We start from the raw sequence: 5000 nt of genomic DNA on the forward strand, positions 1-5000 counted from the left end.
GGCCGTACGAAATAAGTTGACAACCATAGGCTACTTATCCATATACAGATTTAGCAATTGACAATGCAAGGTGGTCTCTCTCTCTCTCTCTCTCTCGTGTCAAAATGAAAACAGCTTCCAGCCCCTTTCATGAAGGACTACTTGTGCATATTGCAAGATTTCAGTTTCTAAGTGAATGAGCAAAAGAGCATACAGCACCTGGTATTCCCAGGCGGTCTCCCATCCAAGTACTAACCAGGCCCGACCCTGCTTAGCTTCCGAGATCAGATGAGATCGGGCGTTGCCAGGCTGGTATGGCCGTACGAAATAAGTTGACAACCATAGGCTACTTATCCATATACAGATTTAGCAATTGACAATGCAAGGTAGTCTCTCTCTCTCTCTCTCTCTCTCTCTCTCTCTCGTGTCAAAATGAAAACAGCTTCCAGCCCCTTTCATGAAGGACTACTTGTGCATATTGCAAGATGTCAGTTTCTAAGTGAATGAGCAAAAGAGCATACAGCACCTGGTATTCCCAGGCGGTCTCCCATCCAAGTACTAACCAGGCCAGACCCTGCTTAGCTTCCGAGATCAGACGAGATCGGGCGTTGCCAGGCTGGTATGGCCGTACAAAATAAGTTGACAACCATAGGCTACTTATCCATATACAGATTTAGCAATTGACAATGCAAGGTAGTCTCTCTCTCTCTCTCTCTCTCTCTCTCGTGTCAAAATGAAAACAGCTTCCAGCCCCTTTCATGAAGGACTACTTGTGCATATTGCAAGATGTCAGTTTCTAAGTGAATGAGCAAAAGAGCATACGGCACCTGGTATTCCCAGGCGGTCTCCCATCCAAGTACTAACCAGGCCCGACCCTGCTTAGCTTCCGAGATCAGACGAGATCGGGCGTTGCCAGGCTGGTATGGCCGTACGAAATAAGTTGACAACCATAGGCTACTTATCCATATACAGATTTAGCAATTGACAATGCAAGGTGGTCTCTCTCTCTCGTGTCAAAATGAAAACAGCTTCCAGCCCCTTTCATGAAGGACTACTTGTGCATATTGCAAGATTTCAGTTTCTAAGTGAATGAGCAAAAGAGCATACAGCACCTGGTATTCCCAGGCGGTCTCCCATCCAAGTACTAACCAGGCCCGACCCTGCTTAGCTTCCGAGATCAGATGAGATCGGGCGTTGCCAGGCTGGTATGGCCGTACGAAATAAGTTGACAACCATAGGCTACTTATCCATATACAGATTTAGCAATTGACAATGCAAGGTAGTCTCTCTCTCTCTCTCTCTCTCTCGTGTCAAAATGAAAACAGCTTCCAGCCCCTTTCATGAAGGACTACTTGTGCATATTGCAAGATGTCAGTTTCTAAGTGAATGAGCAAAAGAGCATACAGCACCTGGTATTCCCAGGCGGTCTCCCATCCAAGTACTAACCAGGCCCGACCCTGCTTAGCTTCCGAGATCAGACGAGATCGGGCGTTGCCAGGCTGGTATGGCCGTACAAAATACGTTGACAACCATAGGCTACTTATCCATATACAGATTTAGCAATTGACAATGCAAGGTAGTCTCTCTCTCTCTCTCTCTCTCTCTCTCTCTCGTGTCAAAATGAAAACAGCTTCCAGCCCCTTTCATGAAGGACTACTTGTGCATATTGCAAGATGTCAGTTTCTAAGTGAATGAGCAAAAGAGCATACAGCACCTGGTATTCCCAGGCGGTCTCCCATCCAAGTACTAACCAGGCCCGACCCTGCTTAGCTTCCGAGATCAGACGAGATCGGGCGTTGCCAGGCTGGTATGGCCGTACGAAATAAGTTGACAACCATAGGCTACTTATCCATATACAGATTTAGCAATTGACAATGCAAGGTGGTCTCTCTCTCTCTCTCTCTCGTGTCAAAATGAAAACAGCTTCCAGCCCCTTTCATGAAGGACTACTTGTGCATATTGCAAGATTTCAGTTTCTAAGTGAATGAGCAAAAGAGCATACAGCACCTGGTATTCCCAGGCGGTCTCCCATCCAAGTACTAACCAGGCCCGACCCTGCTTAGCTTCCGAGATCAGACGAGATCGGGCGTTGCCAGGCTGGTATGGCCGTACGAAATAAGTTGACAACCATAGGCTACTTATCCATATACAGATTTAGCAATTGACAATGCAAGGTGGTCTCTCTCTCTCTCTCTCTCTCGTGTCAAAATGAAAACAGCTTCCAGCCCCTTTCATGAAGGACTACTTGTGCATATTGCAAGATTTCAGTTTCTAAGTGAATGAGCAAAAGAGCATACAGCACCTGGTATTCCCAGGCGGTCTCCCATCCAAGTACTAACCAGGCCCAACCCTGCTTAGCTTCCGAGATCAGACGAGATCAGGCGTTGCCAGGCTGGTATGGCCGTACGAAATAAGTTGACAACCATAGGCTACTTATCCATATACAGATTTAGCAATTGACAATGCAAGGTGGTCTCTCTCTCTCTCTCTCTCTCTCTCTCTCTCTCTCGTGTCAAAATGAAAACAGCTTCCAGCCCCTTTCATGAAGGACTACTTGTGCATATTGCAAGATTTCAGTTTCTAAGTGAATGAGCAAAAGAGCATACAGCACCTGGTATACCCAGGCGGTCTCCCATCCAAGTACTAACCAGGCCCGACCCTGCTTAGCTTCCGAGATCAGACGAGATCGGGCGTTGCCAGGCTGGTATGGCCGTACGAAATAAGTTGACAACCATAGGCTACTTATCCATATACAGATTTAGCAATTGACAATGCAAGGTGGTCTCTCTCTCTCTCTCTCTCTCTCTCTCGTGTCAAAATGAAAACAGCTTCCAGCCCCTTTCATGAAGGACTACTTGTGCATATTGCAAGATTTCAGTTTCTAAGTGAATGAGCAAAAGAGCATACGGCACCTGGTATTCCCAGGCGGTCTCCCATCCAAGTACTAACCAGGCCCGACCCTGCTTAGCTTCCGAGATCAGACGAGATCGGGCGTTGCCAGGCTGGTATGGCCGTACGAAATAAGTTGACAACCATAGGCTACTTATCCATATACAGATTTAGCAATTGACAATGCAAGGTGGTCTCTCTCTCTCTCTCTCTCTCGTGTCAAAATGAAAACAGCTTCCAGCCCCTTTCATGAAGGACTACTTGTGCATATTGCAAGATGTCAGTTTCTAAGTGAATGAGCAAAAGAGCATACAGCACCTGGTATTCCCAGGCGGTCTCCCATCCAAGTACTAACCAGGCCCAACCCTGCTTAGCTTCCGAGATCAGACAAGATCAGGCGTTGCCAGGCTGGTATGGCCGTACGAAATAAGTTGACAACCATAGGCTACTTATCCATATACAGATTTAGCAATTGACAATGCAAGGTGGTCTCTCTCTCTCTCTCTCTCTCTCTCTCTCTCTCTCTCTCGTGTCAAAATGAAAACAGCTTCCAGCCCCTTTCATGAAGGACTACTTGTGCATATTGCAAGATTTCAGTTTCTAAGTGAATGAGCAAAAGAGCATACAGCACCTGGTATACCCAGGCGGTCTCCCATCCAAGTACTAACCAGGCCCGACCCTGCTTAGCTTCCGAGATCAGACGAGATCGGGCGTTGCCAGGCTGGTATGGCCGTACGAAATAAGTTGACAACCATAGGCTACTTATCCATATACAGATTTAGCAATTGACAATGCAAGGTGGTCTCTCTCTCTCTCTCTCTCTCTCTCTCGTGTCAAAATGAAAACAGCTTCCAGCCCCTTTCATGAAGGACTACTTGTGCATATTGCAAGATTTCAGTTTCTAAGTGAATGAGCAAAAGAGCATACGGCACCTGGTATTCCCAGGCGGTCTCCCATCCAAGTACTAACCAGGCCCGACCCTGCTTAGCTTCCGAGATCAGACGAGATCGGGCGTTGCCAGGCTGGTATGGCCGTACGAAATAAGTTGACAACCATAGGCTACTTATCCATATACAGATTTAGCAATTGACAATGCAAGGTGGTCTCTCTCTCTCTCTCTCTCTCGTGTCAAAATGAAAACAGCTTCCAGCCCCTTTCATGAAGGACTACTTGTGCATATTGCAAGATTTCAGTTTCTAAGTGAATGAGCAAAAGAGCATACAGCACCTGGTATTCCCAGGCGGTCTCCCATCCAAGTACTAACCAGGCCCGACCCTGCTTAGCTTCCGAGATCAGATGAGATCGGGCGTTGCCAGGCTGGTATGGCCGTACGAAATAAGTTGACAACCATAGGCTACTTATCCATATACAGATTTAGCAATTGACAATGCAAGGTAGTCTCTCTCTCTCTCTCTCTCTCTCTCTCTCTCTCTCTCGTGTCAAAATGAAAACAGCTTCCAGCCCCTTTCATGAAGGACTACTTGTGCATATTGCAAGATGTCAGTTTCTAAGTGAATGAGCAAAAGAGCATACAGCACCTAGTATTCCCAGGCGGTCTCCCATCCAAGTACTAACCAGGCCCGACCCTGCTTAGCTTCCGAGATCAGACGAGATCGGGCGTTGCCAGGCTGGTATGGCCGTACGAAATAAGTTGACAACCATAGGCTACTTATCCATATACAGATTTAGCAATTGACAATGCAAGGTGGTCTCTCTCTCTCTCTCTCTCTCTCTCTCGTGTCAAAATGAAAACAGCTTCCAGCCCCTTTCATGAAGGACTACTTGTGCATATTGCAAGATTTCAGTTTCTAAGTGAATGAGCAAAAGAGCATACGGCACCTGGTATTCCCAGGCGGTCTCCCATCCAAGTACTAACCAGGCCCGACCCTGCTTAGCTTCCGAGATCAGACGAGATCGGGCGTTGCCAGGCTGGTATGGCCGTACGAAATAAGTTGACAACCATAGGCTACTTATCCATATACAGATTTAGCAATTGACAATGCAAGGTGGTCTCTCTCTCTCTCTCTCTCTCTCGTGTCAAAATGAAAACAGCTTCCAGCCCCTTTCATGAAGGACTACTTGTGCATATTGCAAGATTTCAGTTTCTAAGTGAATGAGCAAAAGAGCATACA

General features: G+C 46.8%; 16 non-coding genes and 2 pseudogenes across 16 annotated transcripts in view; all 18 read right to left on the bottom strand.

The window, feature by feature from the left end:
• LOC146292238 (5S ribosomal RNA) overlaps positions 1–10 on the bottom strand; it is a 119-nt gene extending 109 nt beyond the window's left edge. Inside the window, exon 1 of the ribosomal RNA XR_014756455.1 lies at positions 1–10. This exon is cut by the window's left edge and continues 109 nt beyond it. This is a non-coding gene — a ribosomal RNA (5S ribosomal RNA).
• A 176-nt stretch (positions 11–186) lies between these two features.
• LOC146292239 (5S ribosomal RNA) lies at positions 187–305 on the bottom strand. The gene has a single exon (XR_014756142.1). It is a non-coding gene; the product is annotated as a 5S ribosomal RNA (ribosomal RNA).
• Positions 306–493: 188 nt separating this feature from the next.
• LOC146292240 (5S ribosomal RNA) lies at positions 494–612 on the bottom strand (annotated as a pseudogene).
• A 182-nt stretch (positions 613–794) lies between these two features.
• Positions 795–913, bottom strand: LOC146292241 (5S ribosomal RNA). The gene has a single exon (XR_014756466.1). It is a non-coding gene; the product is annotated as a 5S ribosomal RNA (ribosomal RNA).
• Positions 914–1079: 166 nt separating this feature from the next.
• On the bottom strand, positions 1080–1198 carry LOC146292242 (5S ribosomal RNA). Its single transcript, XR_014756153.1, has one exon. It is a non-coding gene; the product is annotated as a 5S ribosomal RNA (ribosomal RNA).
• A 178-nt stretch (positions 1199–1376) lies between these two features.
• LOC146292243 (5S ribosomal RNA) lies at positions 1377–1495 on the bottom strand. Its single transcript, XR_014757231.1, has one exon. It is a non-coding gene; the product is annotated as a 5S ribosomal RNA (ribosomal RNA).
• Positions 1496–1681: 186 nt separating this feature from the next.
• On the bottom strand, positions 1682–1800 carry LOC146292244 (5S ribosomal RNA). Its single transcript, XR_014756584.1, has one exon. It is a non-coding gene; the product is annotated as a 5S ribosomal RNA (ribosomal RNA).
• A 174-nt stretch (positions 1801–1974) lies between these two features.
• LOC146292245 (5S ribosomal RNA) lies at positions 1975–2093 on the bottom strand. Its single transcript, XR_014756585.1, has one exon. It is a non-coding gene; the product is annotated as a 5S ribosomal RNA (ribosomal RNA).
• A 176-nt stretch (positions 2094–2269) lies between these two features.
• On the bottom strand, positions 2270–2388 carry LOC146292246 (5S ribosomal RNA). The gene has a single exon (XR_014757260.1). It is a non-coding gene; the product is annotated as a 5S ribosomal RNA (ribosomal RNA).
• A 190-nt stretch (positions 2389–2578) lies between these two features.
• Positions 2579–2697, bottom strand: LOC146292247 (5S ribosomal RNA). Its single transcript, XR_014757951.1, has one exon. It is a non-coding gene; the product is annotated as a 5S ribosomal RNA (ribosomal RNA).
• Positions 2698–2879: 182 nt separating this feature from the next.
• Positions 2880–2998, bottom strand: LOC146292248 (5S ribosomal RNA). The gene has a single exon (XR_014756477.1). It is a non-coding gene; the product is annotated as a 5S ribosomal RNA (ribosomal RNA).
• A 176-nt stretch (positions 2999–3174) lies between these two features.
• Positions 3175–3293, bottom strand: LOC146292249 (5S ribosomal RNA; annotated as a pseudogene).
• A 194-nt stretch (positions 3294–3487) lies between these two features.
• On the bottom strand, positions 3488–3606 carry LOC146292250 (5S ribosomal RNA). Its single transcript, XR_014757952.1, has one exon. It is a non-coding gene; the product is annotated as a 5S ribosomal RNA (ribosomal RNA).
• A 182-nt stretch (positions 3607–3788) lies between these two features.
• Positions 3789–3907, bottom strand: LOC146292251 (5S ribosomal RNA). The gene has a single exon (XR_014756488.1). It is a non-coding gene; the product is annotated as a 5S ribosomal RNA (ribosomal RNA).
• A 176-nt stretch (positions 3908–4083) lies between these two features.
• Positions 4084–4202, bottom strand: LOC146292252 (5S ribosomal RNA). Its single transcript, XR_014756164.1, has one exon. It is a non-coding gene; the product is annotated as a 5S ribosomal RNA (ribosomal RNA).
• A 192-nt stretch (positions 4203–4394) lies between these two features.
• LOC146292253 (5S ribosomal RNA) lies at positions 4395–4513 on the bottom strand. Its single transcript, XR_014757457.1, has one exon. It is a non-coding gene; the product is annotated as a 5S ribosomal RNA (ribosomal RNA).
• Positions 4514–4695: 182 nt separating this feature from the next.
• Positions 4696–4814, bottom strand: LOC146292254 (5S ribosomal RNA). Its single transcript, XR_014756499.1, has one exon. It is a non-coding gene; the product is annotated as a 5S ribosomal RNA (ribosomal RNA).
• A 178-nt stretch (positions 4815–4992) lies between these two features.
• Positions 4993–5000, bottom strand: part of LOC146292255 (5S ribosomal RNA) — a 119-nt gene continuing 111 nt past the window's right edge. The window contains exon 1 of the ribosomal RNA XR_014756175.1: positions 4993–5000. This exon is cut by the window's right edge and continues 111 nt beyond it. This is a non-coding gene — a ribosomal RNA (5S ribosomal RNA).

This window comes from Hypomesus nipponensis, chromosome 5, assembly GCF_054491055.1.
Source record: "Hypomesus nipponensis isolate SF chromosome 5, ASM5449105v1, whole genome shotgun sequence".
NCBI lineage: Eukaryota > Metazoa > Chordata > Actinopteri > Osmeriformes > Osmeridae > Hypomesus > Hypomesus nipponensis.